The 17,339-nt window shown below is 37.5% G+C and overlaps 1 pseudogene; it reads right to left on the bottom strand.

Moving 5' to 3' along the window:
• Positions 1 to 16,604, bottom strand: part of Psmd12-ps1 (proteasome 26S subunit, non-ATPase 12, pseudogene 1) — an 81,955-nt pseudogene extending 65,351 nt beyond the window's left edge.
• Between the last annotated feature and the right edge of the window lie 735 nt (positions 16,605 to 17,339).

The raw sequence follows: 17,339 nt of genomic DNA, 5'->3' as shown, positions 1-17,339 counted from the left end.
CCCTGGTAGGAATTTCAGGTATCCACTCCCATAGCCACTCCCATAGACTCCCCAGAGCCTCTCCTATTCCAGGTCACCAGCCATTCCCAGAGATGCCCATACCAATTTCTATTCTCACTCTTAGCCCACTCCCCTCCTCCCTGCACCTGATACCCATAAATGTCTTCATCATTTCTCCTATCCAGTTCTCTCCCTCCATACACCTCTGAGGAGTGTTTTATTTTTCCTTCTGAGTAAGATTCATGCATTCTCCCTTGGGCCCTCTTTACTACTTAGCTTCTTTGGGTCTGTAAATTGTAATGGTTATCTTATACTTTATAGTTAATGTCTACATGATAAGTGAGTCCATATGATTTATGTCTTTCTGGGTCTGAGTTACAAACTTGGGATGATTTTTTTTTTAGTTCCATCCAGTTGCCTGCATATTTCATAATGTCTTCTCCAGCATGTGCTGTCACTTGAGTTTTGGATCTTAGCCATTCTGACAGGTGTAATGGAATATTAGGGTCATTTTGATTTGCATTTCCATGATGAATGAGACCGTTTAACATTCTTTAAGGGCTTCATGGCCATTAGAAATTGCTATGTCAAGAATTTTCTGTTTAGCTCAATACCCTACTTTTTATTTGGATTATTTGGTTTTGGGGTGAGTAATTTCTTGAGGTTTTCATATATTTTGGATATTAATCCTCTGGCAGATGTAGTGTTGGTGACTATCTTTTCCCATTCTTTAGACTACCATTTAGTCCTATTGATGGTGTCCTTAGCATTGTAAAAAATTGCTTCAGGTTCATGAAATCCCATTTATGAATTGTTAATCTTAGTGCCTGAACTGGTGGTTTTCTGTTCAGGAATTTTCCTTCTGTGCCAATGTGTTCAAGGCAGTTTCCCATTTTCTCTTCTATTAGATTTAGCGTGTATGGTTTTATGTTGAGATTTTTGATCCTGTTAGACTTGTGTTTTTGCCAGGTGATTGATATGGGTCTATTTACAACATCAATTTTAAATATAAGTAACTGATGACATAGCTGACTACCAGAATGCTTGCCTGTCATGTGTAAAGCAGGGTTCATTCCTCAGTGCTAAAGAAACAAATAATTTTTATAATTGATCTACAAATTTAAAAGGGAAACATCACTTTGATAGCAAATAATTATTTATGATTTGCATATTTCCCATAAAAACGTAAACTTTACACTTCAAAAATTATAATATTGGGTGCTGTTGTGAAATAATAAATTATAATATAATATTACACATGTCAAAATATAATATTAGAGATGGTTTGAATTAATGGATAAATAACAGGAGTCTGGTGTCTTGTATTTTTCTGTCTATCCCCTCTAAACCGCCTATGTTATATTAACTGTGTAAATTTACCCTTGTATTATTCAACTTCTTATTTCTCTACCCTCATATCTTATTTCCATCTGGACATGGCATTGTAATGCTTAGGTCAGGAATCTCCTGTCTCAAGTTTGTGTAACCAATTCTTACCATTTATTCTCATGTCTTGTCAATAAATGCTGATCACCCAATGGCTGGGCAGAATAGAAACTTGGGTGAGATGTCAGTCAACTAGAGGAAGAAGAGAGGGAGACAGCGAGATTCAGATCAGCAGCAGAATGAAGGAATTAGAGCCATGAAGAAAAAATCTGAAGAACCAGATCAATATTAAGTGAGTAAATATTTTCCATGTAGTAGACTTTGTACTGAAAGTGTTAATCTTTTAGATGTAACAATAACAACAACAATATAATCACAGTTATTTTGCATGTATGGGTAATGAGAAGAAGGACAAAAAAATTAATAAACAGTAGAGTTTGTCTTTAAATGTGATCTTCCTGGTAGGCAAAGCATATGTCTGTCTATAATACCAACACTCAGGAGGCTAAGACAGGAGGACCTGGAGTTTAAGACTTGTCTGTGTAAGTGCTTATCTCAAAAAACAATCAATCAAACAAAAAAATACAAATACATGTATCAGGGTACCTTCTTTTATATTAATTAAACAATTTTTCCATCAGTATTTATTTTACATCTTTGCATAAAGTACAAACAGGTTTTGTTGAACATATGCTTCAGACATAGAGAATAGTTAAACAAAGCAAAGAAATAAATTCTTGCAGCTATGGCCCTCAGATTTTTGACAAAAGTGTCAAAAACATGTGTTGGAAACAAAGGCAACCTGTTTAATAAATGGCGCTGGGGAAACTAGTTATTCCTTCTCTCTTACCTGTACAAAAATTAGCCCAAAATAAATCAAAGACCTTCAAAAGTCTAAAACTGTTAGAGGATGAGCCTGGACATACAGACATGGGCAATGACTTCTTAATAGGGTCCAGTGGCTCCCAGGATAGTATTCTATTCAAAATAGTTTGAATTGATAAATGATATTTTATTAATTTTTTTAAAATCTACATAGAAACTGAAGCATTGACATAATAAAGAAATAACCCAGAAAATGGAGGAAAACAATGTCAAATATTCACACAGCAGGGGGTTAATTAGAATTTATGGAGAAATAAAAAACCAAATAAAAATTAAGACACTCAATAAAGGGACAAATGAAGTGAGCAGATACTCTCAGATGTACCAGGACAAAGGTTCCTGGATAAACTAAGAGCCAAGGCACCATAAGCTATAGCTACCTAACTCTATATAAAACTTCAAAGAAAGCAGGTCATTTCTATGGAGATACCTGTAGACCTATGTTATTGTTACATAATTCAGGTCAGCCAAATAATGACATCTCTTTAGGTGCCCATCAACCGATAATGGGAAAAGACCATATGCTTTGTATACACAATGATTTTCCTCACCTGAATCAAAATTATGTCAAATATATAAAGTGGATGGAACAAATTTATCATGTTAAATGAAAGAATCCTGTCTCAAAAGGATAAATATCGTATGTATAAAATTTGGGGACAGGCAAGGATATGGAAGTAAAACAGAAACTAGTAATATGTGGAATAAAAATAACAGTGGGGAGTTCTCTGCACCCAAATACTGTAGGAGGGAGAGCTAAACCTTCAGAGAGGCAGACACACCTGGGAAGCCAGAAGAGACCACACTCTGCCCACATTTCTGACCCCAGAGGAAAACACCTAATGGCATCTGGGACCCCGGTGCACGGGGGGCTCCCGGAAAAGGCGGCACAGGTCCTCCTGGTTGCTGCCCCCACGGAGAGCTCATAAGCAACACACCATGAGCAAACTTAAACCTCGGGACCACAGGTAAGACCAACTTTTCTGCTCCAAGTTACCTGCCTGGTGAACTCAGGACACAGGCCCATAGGAACAGATGAAGACGTGAAGACAGGAAAAACTACACACCTGAAAGCAGAACACTGTGTTCCCATAACTGGCTGAAAGAAAACAGGAAAACAGGTCTACAGCACTCCTGAAACACAGGCTTATAGGACAGTCTAGCTACTGTCAGAAATAGCAGAACAAAGTAACACTAGAGATAATCTGATGGCGAGAGACAAGCGCAGGAACCCAAGCAACAGAAACCAAGACTACATGGTATCATCGGAGCCCAATTCTCCCACCAAACCAAACATGGAATACCAAACACACCAGAAAAGCAAGATCTAGTTTCAAAATAATTTTTGATCATGATGCTGGAGGACTTCAAGAAAGACATGAAGAACTTCCCTAGAGAACAAGTAGAAGCCTACAGAGAGGAATCGCAAAATCCCTGAAAGAATTCCAGGAAAACATAAATAAACAAGTAGAAGCCCATAGAGAGGAGTTACAAAAATCCCTGAAAGAATTCCAGGAAAACACAATCAAACAGTTGAAGGAATTAAAAATGGAAATAGAAGCAATCAAGAAAGAACACATGGAAACAACCCTGGATATAGAAAACCAAAAGAAGAGACAAGGAGCTGTAGATACGAGCTTCACCAACAGAATACAAGAGATGGAAGAGAGAATCTCAGGAGCAGAAGATTCCATAGAAATCACTGACTCAACTGTCAAAGATAATGTAAAGCAGAAAAAGCTACTGGTCCAAAACATACAGGAAATCCAGGACTCAATGAGAAGATCAAACCTAAGGATAATAGGTATAGAAGAGAGTGAAGACTCCCAGCTCAAAGGACCAGTAAATTTCTTCAACAATAAGGAACCCAAGCAACAGAAACCAAGACTACATGGCATCGTCGGAGCCCAATTCTCCCACCAAAACAAATGCTGAGTATCCAAACAAACCAGAAAAGCAAGATCTAGATTTAAAATCATATTTGATCATGAGGCTGGAGGACTTCAAGAAAGACATGAAGAACTCCCTTAGAGAAATGCAGGAAAACATAAATAAACAAGTAGAAGCCTATAGAGACGAATCACAAAAATTCCTGAAAGATTTCCAGGAAAACACAATTAAACAGTTGAAGGAATAAAAATGGAAATAGAAGCAATCAAGAAAGAACACAGGGAAACAACCCTGGATATAGACAAGGAGCCGTAGATAAAAGCATCACCAACAGAATACAAGAGATAGAAGAGAGAATGTCAGGAGCAGAAGATTCCATAGAAATCATTGACACACCTGTCAAAGATAATGTAAAGCGGAAAAAGCTGCTGGTCCAAAACATACAGGAAATCCAGGGCACAATGAGAAGATCAAACCTAAGGATAATAGGTGTAGAAGAGAGTAAAGACTCCCAGCTCAAAGGACCAGTAAATATCTTCAACAAAATCATAGAAGAAAACTTCCCTAACCTAAAGAAAGTGATGCCCATAAACGTACAAGAAACCTGTAGAACTCCAAATAGATTGGACCAGAAAAGAAACTCCTCCCATCACATAATAGACAAAACAGCAAATGCACAAAATAAAGAAAGAATATTAAAAGCAGTAAGGGAAAAAGGTCAAGTAACATATAAAGGCAGACCTATCAGAATCACACCAGACTCTTGCCAGAGACTATGAAAGCCAGACGATCCTGGACAGATGTCATACAGATCCTAAGAGAACACAAATGCCAGCCCAGGCTACTGTATCCTGCAAAACTCTCAATTAACGTAGATGGAGAAACCAAGATATTCCATGACAAAACCAAATTTACACAATATCTTTCTACAAATCCAGCCCAACAAAGGATAATAAATGGTAAAGCCCAACATAAGGAGGCAAGCTTCACCCTAGAAAAAGCAAGTAACTAATCATCTTGGCAACAAAACAAAGAGAAGAAAAGCACGCAAACATAACCTCACATCCAAATACGAATATGACAGGAAGCAATACTCACTATTCCTTAATATCTCTCAACATCAATGGTCTCAACTCCCCAATAAAAAGACACAGACTAACAAACTGGGTATGCAATGACGACCCTGCATTCTGCTGCCTACAAGAAACACAACTCAGCAACAAAGACAGACACTACCTCAGAGTGAAAGGCTGGAAAACAACTTTCCAAGCAAATGGTCAGAAGAAGCAAGCTGCAGTAGCCATTCTAATATCGAATAAAATCGATCTTCAACTAAAAGTCATTATATAAGATAAGGAAGGACACTTCATATTCATCAAAGGAAAAATCCACCAAGATAAACTCTCAATCCTAAATATCTATGTTCCAAATACAAGGGCACCTACATACATAAAAGAATCCTTACTAAAGCCCAAAACACACATTGCAACTCACACAATAATAGTAGGAGATTTGAAAACCCCACTCTCATCAATGGACAGGTCATGGAAACAGAAATTAAACAGAGACATAGACAGACTAAGAGAAGTCAAGAGCCAAATGGACTTAACAGATATTTATAGAACATTCTATCCTAAAACAAAAGGATATACATTCTTCTCAGCACCTCATGGTACTTTCCCAAAAATTGACCATATAATTGGTCAAAAAATAGGCCTCAACAGATACAGAAAGATAGAAATAATCCCATGCATCATATCAGGCCACCACAGGCTACAGCTGGTCTTCAATAACAATAAGGGAAGAACGCTCACAAATACATGGAAGTTGAACAATGCTCTACTCAATGATAACCTGGTCAAGGAAGAAATAAAGAAAGAAATTAAAGACTTCTTAGAATTTAATTTACAACATACCCAAACTTATGGGACACAATGAAAGCTGTGCTAAGAAGAAAACTCATGGCTCTGAGTGCCTGCAGAAAGAAACAGGAGAAAGCATATGTCACCAGCTTGACAGCACACCTAAAAGCTCTAGAACAAAAAGAAGTAAATACACCCAGGAGGAGTAGAAGGTAGGAAATAATCAAACTCAGAGCTGAAATCAACCAAGTAGATACGAAAACGACCATAGAAAGAATCAACAGAACCAAAAGTTGGTGCTTTGAGAAAGTCAACAAATAGATAAACCCTTAGCCAGACTAACGAGAGGACACAGAGAGTGTGTCCAAATTAACAAAATCAGAAATGAAAAGGGAGACATAACTACAGAATCAGAGGATATTCAAAAAATCATCAGATCCTACTACAAAAGCCTGTATTCAACAAAACTTGAAAATCTGCAGGAAATGGACAATTTCCTAGAGAGATACCAGGTACCAAAGCTAAATCAGGAACAGATAAACCATTTAAACAACTCCATGACTCCTAATGAAATAGAGGCAGTCATTAATGGTCTCCCAACCAAAAAGAGCCCAGGTTCAGACGGGTTCAGTGCAGAATTCTATCAGACCTTCCTAGAAGACCTCATACCAATACTATCCAAACTATTCCACAAAAGTGAAACAGATGGAGCACTACCGAATTCCTTCTATGAAGCCACAATTACTCTTATACCTAAACCTAAAGGCAAAGGACACTGTTGTTAGGACAAAATGGCAACCAAGAGATTGGGAAAAGATATTCACCAATCCTACAACAGATAGAGGGCTTATATCCAAAATATACAAAGAATTCAAGAAGTTAGACAGCAGGGAGACAAATAACCCTATTAAAAAATGGGAATCAGAGCTAAACAATGAATTCGCAGCTGAGGAATGCCTAATGGCTGAGAAACACCTAAAGAAATGTTCTATATCTTCAGTCATAAGGGAAATGCAAATCAAAACAACCCTGAGATTTCACCTCACACCAGTAAGAACGGCTAAGATAAAAACTCAGGTGACAACAAATGCTGGTGAGGATGTGGAGAAAGAGGAACACTCCTCCATTGTTGGTGGGATTGCAGACTGGTACAACCATTCTAGAAATCAGTCTGGAGGTTCCTCAGAAAATTGGACATTGAACTACCTGAGGACCCAGCTATACCTCTCTTTGGCATATACCCAAAAGATGCCCCAACATATAAGAAAGACACGTGCTCCACTTTGTTCATAGCAGCCTTATTTATAATAGCCAGAAGCTGGAAAGAACCCAGATGCCCTTCAACAGAGGAATGGATACAGAAAATGTGGTACATCTACACAATGGAATATTACTCAGCTATCAAAAACAATGGTATCTTTCTTGAAAATCATCCATTTCATTAATATTTCCCAGTTTGTGAAGTACAGGCTTTTGAACTCGGACCTAGAGATTCTTTGAGTTTCATTAGTGTCCGTTGTTAGGTCTCCCTTTTCATTACTGATTTTGTTTATTTTGATACTGTCTCTGTCTCTTGGTTAGTTTGACTAAGGATTTGCCTGTCTTGATATTCTCAGAGAGTTGGTTCTTGGTTCGTTAATTATTTTTAGTGCTTTCTTTTTTTCTAAATGACTGATTTGAGCCCCTATTTTGATTATTTCCTCCCTTCTACTTCTCTTTGGTGTGCTTGATTCATTTCCGTTTTTCTTTTTCTTTTTGTTTTTTTTGTAGAACTTTCAGGGGTGTACTTTTAAATTGCTGATATGGGAACTTTCTAATTTCTTTATGGAGGCACTTAGTGCCATGAACTTTCTTCTTAGTACTGTTTTCATTGTGTCCCATAAATTTGGGCACGTTATGCCTTCTTTTTCATTGAATTCTAGAAAGTCTTTAATATGCTTCTTTATTTCTTCCCTGACCCAGAGATCATTGGGTAGAGAGTTGTTCAATTTTTATGAGTGTTTAGGCTTTCTGGTGTTTCTGTTGTAGTTGAAGTCCTGCTTAAATCTATGATGGTTTGATAAGATAAAAGGTATTATTTCAATATATTGTATATTTTGAGGCTTGCTTTGTTTGTTGTTTTATTTGTCTTTAACTGATTGATTTCAGCCCTGATTTTGATGATCTTCTGCCTTCTACCTACTTTGGTGGGGTTACTTCTTTTTTTTCCAGAACTTTCAGGTATATTTTTAAATTTCTGGTATGTCAACTTTCTAATTTATTTATGGAGGTACTTAGTGCTATAAAGAGCTCTCAGGAATCTTCACATGCAGCTTCATTCAGGCTATGTTCCAACAATCTTTAGAGTTTTTATTATGATAGAGATCATAAATATTCACAGCTAACAAGATGGCCTAGTAAGCTAGAATGCTTGCCATGAATCACAAGGACTTGAGTTCAGGTTCCAGCATCCATATAAAAGCAAGACATGTTTAGATATGGGCCTTAAATTCCTGATCTTTCCAAGACTTTTACTATGAAGGAGTGTTGAATTTGACAACTGCTTTCTTAGCATCTGATGAGATGATCATGTGTTTTTTCTTTGAGTTTGGTTATATAGTGGGTTATGTTGATGGGTTTCCTTATATTGAACTATCCCTGCATCCCTGGGATGAAGCCTACTTAATCATGATGGATGATCATTTTTATATGTTCTTGGATTCAGTTTGCAAGAATTTTGAGTATTTTCGCATATGTATTCATAAGGGAATTTGGTCTGAAATTTTCTTTCTCTGTTGGGTCTTTGTGTGATTTAGGTATGAGCTTAATTATGGCTTCAAAAATGAACTGGGTAGTATTCCATCTGCTTCTATTTTGTTGAATAGTTCAGAGAGTACTGGTATGAGGTCTTCTATGAAGTTCTGATAGAATTATGCACTAAACCCATCTCGTCCTGGGCTTTATTTGGTTGGGAGAGTTTTAATGACAGCTTCTATTTCTTTAAGGGTTAAGGGATGGTTTAAATGGTCTATCTGATGCTGATTTAACTTTGGTACCTGGTATCAGCAGCAAAACAGCAGCCAACATCACACTAAATGGAGAGAAACTTGAAGCAATTCCACTAAAAACAGGGTTCCCCTCTCTCCCTACCTATTCATTATAGTACTTGAAGTCCTAGCCTGAGCAATTAGAAAACAAAAGTAGGTCAAAAGTATACAAATTGAAAAGGAAGAAGTCAAAATATCACTGTTTTAATACAATATGATAGCATATTTAAGTAATCCCAAAAATTCCACCAGAGAACTCCTAAACCTGATAAACAACTTTAGCAAAGTAGCTGAATATAAAATTAACTCAAACATATCAGAAGCCTTCCTCTACCTGAAGGATAAACAGGCTAAGAAAGAAGTGAGAGAAATGACACCCAACATAATAGTCACAAATGATATAAAATACTTTGGTGTGACTCTAATCAAGCAAGTTAAAGATCTATATGACAAGAACTTGAAGTCTGAGAAGAAGGAAATTGAAGTAGATTTTAGAAGATGGAAAGATCTCCAATACTCATGGATTGGCAAGATTAATATAGAAAAATGGCCATCTTGCCAAAAGCAATGTATAGACTCAATGCAATCCCCATCAAAATTCAAACTCAATTCCTCATAGAATTAGACAGGGTGATCTGCGTATTCATTTGTAATAACAAAATATCCAGGATAGCAAAAACTATTCTCAACAATAAAAGAATTTTTGGGGGAATCACCATTCCCAATTCCCAGCTGTATTACAGAGCAATAGTGATAAAAACTGCCTGGTATTGGTACAGAGACAGGCAAGTAGATCAATGAAATAGAATTGAAGACCCAGAAATGAACCCACACACCTCCAGTCACTTGATCTTTGACAAAGGAGGTAAAACCATCCCATGGGAAAAAAGATAGCATTTTCAAAATGGTTCTGGTTCAACTGGTAGTCAGCATGTAGATGAAAGCAAATAAATCCATTTTTATCTCCTTTTAAAAAGCTCAAGTCCAAGTGGGTCAAGGACCTCCACATAAAACCAGATATACTCAAACTAATAGAAGAAAGAGTGGAGAAGAGTCTCGAACACATGGGCACTGGAGAAAATTTCCTGAACAGAACACCAATGGCTTATGCTCTAAGATCAAGAATGAACAAATGTGACCTCATAAAACTGCAAAGCTTCTGTAAAGCAAAGGACACTGTCAATAGGACAAAATGGCAACCAACAGATTGGGAAAATATTTTTATCAATTCTACATCTGATAGAGGACTAATATCCAAATATTAAAGGAGCTCAAGATGTTGGACTCTAGAGAATCAAATAATGCTATTTAAAAATGGGGTACAGAGCTAAGCAAAGAATTCTCAACTGAGGAATATCGAGTGTCTGAGGAACACCTAAAAAAAATGTTCAACACCATCAAGGAAATGCAAATCAAAACAACACTAAGATTCTACCTCACACCAGTCAGAATGGCTAAGACTAAAACACAAGTGACAGCAGATGCTGGTAAAGATGTGGAGAAAGAAGAACATCCCTCCATTGTTGGTGAGATTGCAAGCTGGGACAACCACTCTGGAAATCAATCTGATGGTTCCTCAGAAAATTCAACATAGTACTACCTGAGTACCCAGCTATATCACTCCTGGGCAAATACTCAAAAGATGCCCCAACATATAACAAGGACACATGCTCCACTACATTCACAGGGGCCTTACTTATAATTGGCAGAAGCTGGAAAAAATCCAGATGCCCTTCAACAGCGGAATGGATACAGAAACATGGTACATTTATACAATGGAGTACTATTCAGCTATTAAATCAATGACATTATGAAATTCTTAGGCAAATGGATGGAACTAGAAAATATCATCCTGACTGAGGGAACCCAATCCCAAAGGAGCCCACATGGTATACACCCACTAATAAGTGGATATTAGTCCAAAAGCTTGGATATCTAAGATACAGTTCACAGACCACATGAATCTCAAGAAGAATGAAGACCAATATGTGGATGTACGTTGATTTCCTTATGCAGGGGAAGTAAGACACAAGATAAAATGTGGCCTATCATTGGACAAGAAGGAAAGGAGGTCAGAACAAAGTTTTGGAAGGAGAGAGGTAGAAGGGAGCAGAGAGGCAACATGAAGGCAGACAAAAATGATCCTTGCCATGCATCTCTACATAGAAACAGGTTGTTTTGAATATTACTTATGAGATAGACACGTCAATGTATCTTACATAGGTGGGCAGTTTATATCTTTATCAATTGGTTGTGAGTTTACTGTGTAGATGTATTATGGATTGAGAATTTAACATATAAATCTGATTGTTGAGTTACAATTTATTGAGTCATGATTTCACCAGGAGGTTGGGAATTTATACTTTAACTAACAGGGAAGGTTGTTGGGAATATGGGCAGAGTCAGTTGCAGGGACCCGCAATACACCAGTCCATGCTGGCCTTCTAGAGTCCTGATTTTACCTGTTAGCTGGTGCCAGAGAGTTCATAGCTAGCAGAGAGCCACTGGGAGAGATACTAATAAATTATGTTTAGTTCTATATGGCCCACCAGTGCTACTAATAAATTATGTTTAGTTCTATATGGCCCATCAGTGCTGAAACTGACTCTAAATGCTGGAACAGTCCAAGGACTGCCAGGGTCAGAGAGTACTTGGGAGCAGCGTGAAGCAGCTGAGATAAACTTACCCCAAAGTGTCATGTGACCCTACAGGTGCCAGTGCTAGCTTGAGATAAATGGTTCCACCATTTTTAAATATTTACTGAAACCTGTGGATGCTTCAGTCCTTCCTAGAAGTGAGAACAAAAATGCTCACTAGAGGAAATAAGGAGACAAAGTGTGGAGCAGAGACTGAAGGAAAGGACATTCAGAGATTACCCCACCTGGGAATCCATCCCATATACAGACACCAAACCCAGACACTCTTGCTGATGGATGCCAAGAAGTACATGCTGCTGGGAGCCTGGCATAGCAGTCTCCTGAGAAAGCCTGACAAATACAGAGGTACATGCTCACAGCTAACCATTGGACTGACAATGGGCTCCCCAATGGAGATGTTAGAGAAAGAACTAAAGGAGCTGAAGGGTTTTGCAAATCATGGGAAGAACAACACTATCAACCAACCAGAACCCCAACAGCTCCCTGGGACTAAACCACTAACCAAAGAGTAAACATCGATGGACCTATGGTTCTAACAGCATAATGTATCAGAGGATATCCTTGTAGGACATCAGTGGGAGGAGAGACCCTTTGTCTTTTAAATGCTAGATGTCCCAGTGTAGGGGGATGTCAGGGCGGGGAGGCAGGAGGAAGTGGGTGGGTGGGTGGAGAAGAACCCTCAAAGAAGCAGGAGTAGGGAGGATGGGATAGTGGGAAAGGGGATAACACTTGAAATGTAAATAAATAAAATATCCAATAAAAATTTGGAAAGAACACAACTGCATGCAGCACCAATAGGAAACAGAATTAAAAAGAAGACCTGGCATATTTATACCTGCACAAGGATTTGGATTTCTGCACTGAAATGAAAATACTTAGAACTTTCTGTACATGAAATGCTGATAATGGGGTCTCAGTGGAAATTTTTAAAATTTAAAAAGCATTTCCCTATAAATTCAGAAGAAAGTAAAAAACAAAAAATTATAGCTTAATATGATGAGTATTACTAAAATGGACTTTAACAATGCTTTATCATTTTTGATATAACACTTAGAAAATTCTTTGACAAAGTTAAAAAATAAATTGCAATTCTATGATAGGCCAAAAAAAAAAAAAAAAAAGAGCGTGATCCAGAGCACTATAATTGCAGATAAGAGGATCATTAGAAACTTTAGCTCTTATTTGGATCATTAGCCAGCCTAGCACTAGGTTCAGGCACAGACTATATCTAGGGAGAAAGACAAGCAGTGGCTTATCTGGACACCTTATATCTTTCTTTGGCCTCTTCTTTACACATTTACATATACATAAGTTCATACAACATAGACACAAAAACACACACAAAGAAATTTTCGGGATTTACAGATTCCATCCTACCATCCCAGGAACTACAGTGAACAAAATCATTTTAACAAAATATATATTAAATAACCATGGAAAGATTAAAACTTTCACACTAACATTTCAGAATTCTTTTCCCGTTATATATATATATATATATATATATATATATATATATATATATATATGTATGTATGTATGTATGTATACACACACACACACACACACACACACACACACACACACACACACTTCCAAATGATGCTTACTGGATTTCTTCTCATAGTTTGCTAAGGTACTTTTTAATTTTTATTGGATAGTTTATGTATTTGCATTTCAAATGCTATCTCCTTTCCCCTCCGGAAATGTTATCCCATCCCCCCTCCCCCTACTCCTATGAAGGTGCTCTTCCAACCACCCATTTACTACTGCCTCCCTGCTCTGGCATTCTCCTACACTGGAGCATTGAGCCTTTGCAGGACCAAGGGCCTCTCCTCCCACTGATGGCAGGCAAGACCATTCTCTGCTATATATGCAGCTAGAGCCATGGGTATCTCCATGTGTAGTCTTTGATTGGTGGTTTAGTCCCTGTGTAGTCTTTGATTGGTGGTTTAGTCCCTGGGAGCTCTGGGGAGGGAGGTGGATCTGGTTGGTTGCTATTGTTGTTCTTCCTATGGTGTTGCAAATCCCTTTAGCTCCTTCAGTCCTTTCTCTAACTCCTTTATTGGGGTCTCCACGCTCAGTCTGATGGTTAGCTGGAAACATCTTAATCTGTATCAGTAAGGCGCTGGCAGAGCCTCTCAGAAGGAATCCATATCTGACTCCTGTCAGCAAGCGCTTCTTGGCATCAGGAATAGTGACTGGGTTTGGTAGCTGCATATGGGATGAATCCCTAAGTGGGGAAGTCTCTGGATGGCCTTTCCTTCAGTCTCTGCTCCACTCATTGTCCTCGTATTTCCTCCCATGAGTATTTTGTTCCCCCTTCTAAGAACTGAAGCATCCACATTTTTGTCTTCCTTCTTCTCGAGCTTCATGTGGTCTGTGAATGCTATCTTGGGTATTCTAAACTTTTGGACAAATATCCACTTATCAGTGAGTGCATACCATGCACTGTCCACAGTGAGATGTGCTCTCCCACATCAGACATCAAGTAAACGTACCACATGATTACCTTCAGGTGGGGACATTTTCTCAATTGAGTGTTCTTCCCAAATGAATCTAGCTTTTGTAGTTTATATAAAACAAGTCAACACACCATTTATGGCTTAATTAAAGCCGAGTCTTACTTCATTTTTTGAAATATAGAGAAACTGGTTTTCCTGACATAAGTATCTGAGGATGAGATTGGTAAGAAATCAGATTATCTGAGTAACAGTGATTGCAAGACAACAGATCTGAGGGGAGATGGATAGAAGTATTTTAGATGGAAATAGTTTTAGCAGAAGCACTTGTTAAAGACAACATGTTCCTCCAAGCTCACACCCTATCATTCTCTAACCTCAAATTCTGTAGTCATATAGAAACAGAAATAAGAGCTATTTAATCAAATCTTAATGAATGAGGCTGCTTCTAATAATTTGGAATGTATCTTCTCTTCGTGACAGCACAACCCTGGATAAGAACAGAAACTTTGTCTTTTAAGTAAACTCAGATACCCACAGCACTGTAAATGAAGTTCTATGGAAAAATCACTTCAATGAAATAAAATGACCTTCTATTCTGATAAGGTTAAACAAAACAAAACAAAACAGCACAAAACAAAAGGAGATCTGAATATTTTCACAACCACTGCAAATCAGCAATAATTTCTACCTTGTCTGTGCAGAATTACAATGGAAAGGTGCTAAAATTACAGTATTTTATTTCTGAACTTGCACAGTAATTTGAACATGAGTAGCAGATTTTTCCTGGCTTTGTCACTGTGATTTCAAAATTGCCTGCCAATCTCAGGAGTTACATTTTTAAGAAAGTGGAAGAAATGTTAGAAACATTTCCTTAACTGATATTTTATTCTGTGGGAAAATATATAAGACCATTTTCTTTAAAAACAAACACCATTATGGGTTAGATTCATTATTCTCTGGAAAGAAATTTTTCAAAATAGTTACCCATTTAAGTTGAGCTATCTGTGAAAACATGTAATAAAACATTTACACACACACACACACACACACACACACACACACACACACACCAGTAACAGCTATACTTTAGAGTAACATACCGAGAATGGTTTATTTTGTTTCAGACTATTTATAGTTATGTACAAATTAACTCATTCTGAGTTGCATAATTGTCTTCATGGACAAACAGATCAACCTATCAGATCAGTAAGCTTTCTCTTTCTTTTCTGAGTTCTTTGCTGAGGGAGAACAGGTTTCTAGTTGCTGAGATCTGTCTAGCAGGCAACACTGCTTCTACTGAAGCAGGAGGTATAATCCCTATTCTGCTAAAGGGCCATCTAGAAGGCTGTACCTCTTACTGGCTCAGAAGCAAGATGCATTCAGGTGTCAGGCTACTTTGTAAGTGGTACAGGGGCACAGCTACTAGCTATGCAAAGCAAGTAAAAGTTGTGCCTGTTGGAAAGGCTACAAGCTGCTTCACTAAATCCTGTAGCACTAGTCTGATTTCCTTTTGTACTGACACTTCTTCCTTGCTCATATTTGGAGACAGTGGTGCTTAAAAAAAAATCAACCATAATAGGCTCATATATATGAATACTTAGTCATTAGGGAGTGACTATTTGAGAAGGACTAAGAAGTCTGGTCTTATTGTAGTAGGTATTGTGGTCAGAAGTTTATCGCTCGGGGTGGATTTTGAGTTTTCAAGACCATTGCCAGCCTAGTTCTCATTCTCTCCTTGCTTCCTCTAGATCAGGATATAGAAGTCACAGACATTTCTTCGGCACTACATCTGCTGAATGCCACCATGGCTGTTGCACAATGATAATGGACTAAGCTTCTGAAACTGTACACAAGCCCTCAATTTAGTACTCTCTTTTGTAAGAGTTGCCTAGGTAATGGTGTCTCTGCACAGCAATATAATGACTAAGACCATGAGGTAGGCTAACTGGCCACATCTGACCTAGTCCTGTGTCAGTCTAATGATGCATCCTTCCCATTATTTCTTCATCTTAGTTGTTAGACTTTCAAAATATAAAAGAAAGCTTTTCTATAAGTACAATTTAACTATCAATAAATTTAATTAACAATATATATTTAATAAAACAATTGATATAGGAAAGAAAAAGAATGAATTTTAAAAATACTAAGTCACCTCTTCATAACATGAAAATTTTACCCAATAGTTACTCTGAGGTTATTTCCTCATGAATTTTTTATTAGGCTAAACAACCATCACATTGGTGCTTTGTTGGAGGCAAGGGTAGTGTTTTCCAAAGCACATAATGAATTTATTGCCCATCTCTATGCATTGAGGATTGTCTCTGGAATCCTAGCCACCCTCTCTAGCCTCACATCTGTAGCTGTGCCATGCTGCTTCCCCTGTCTCCTGCGTATTTTGATTTGACAACCCTTACCTTCTGGGCTGCCTGCCATGCCTGTTCCACTGTCTGGTACTGTCTGCTTAATCAGACTTTACAATTCTTCTTCCTCTTCTCCTGGAAAGTCTCCAAGTACATCCCCCTTTAACAAATTTAGAGGGAAAAGAAACCTGTGGTGACAGTAAATTTAACAGTTTATATATTTTTTCTATAGCCATTAATGTATGTTTTAGAGAATAAGATTTAAATAAACACAGTAACTTAAATATAAGGGTTAAAATTAACAAAATATTTTAATGCATGCTGTAAACGTCATTGGCACTTGAATAAGAACATCTTTTCTTTTTCTATTTTTTTCAAGCAATGAAAACAAATGATGAATTAATTGAATACACTTGACTAAGAACATCTTTTCTTTTTCTATTTTTTTAAGCAATGAAAACAAACAATGAATTAATTGAATACTACCAAAAATTTTAAACTTTCTTCATATGAGTAAAAATGTAAAAACTTAGGTTTGGTACCCAATAAAAGAAAGAAGGAGGGGAAAGAAAGACAGAAAGAAGAGAGAGAAATAAGGGACAAGAGGGAAAGGAAAACTCAAAAGATAAAAAGAAATTTTTATAGGTTGTATACCTTATAAGGGCCTTGTAAGTGGAATAAATAGACACCTGTTCAGTAACAAGCAAGATGAACAATTCAGTGATCTGAGCAGACATTTCTCCAATGTCAGAAAACGATGATTAATGTCACAAGTTGTTAGTAAGATGGAGATCAAAACCAGAGTAAA

The sequence above is a fragment of the Rattus norvegicus genome, chromosome 5 (assembly GCF_036323735.1).
Source record: "Rattus norvegicus strain BN/NHsdMcwi chromosome 5, GRCr8, whole genome shotgun sequence".
NCBI lineage: Eukaryota > Metazoa > Chordata > Mammalia > Rodentia > Muridae > Rattus > Rattus norvegicus.
Note: the sequence above shows the minus strand (reverse complement) of the source record. Positions and strands in the feature narration are given on the sequence as shown.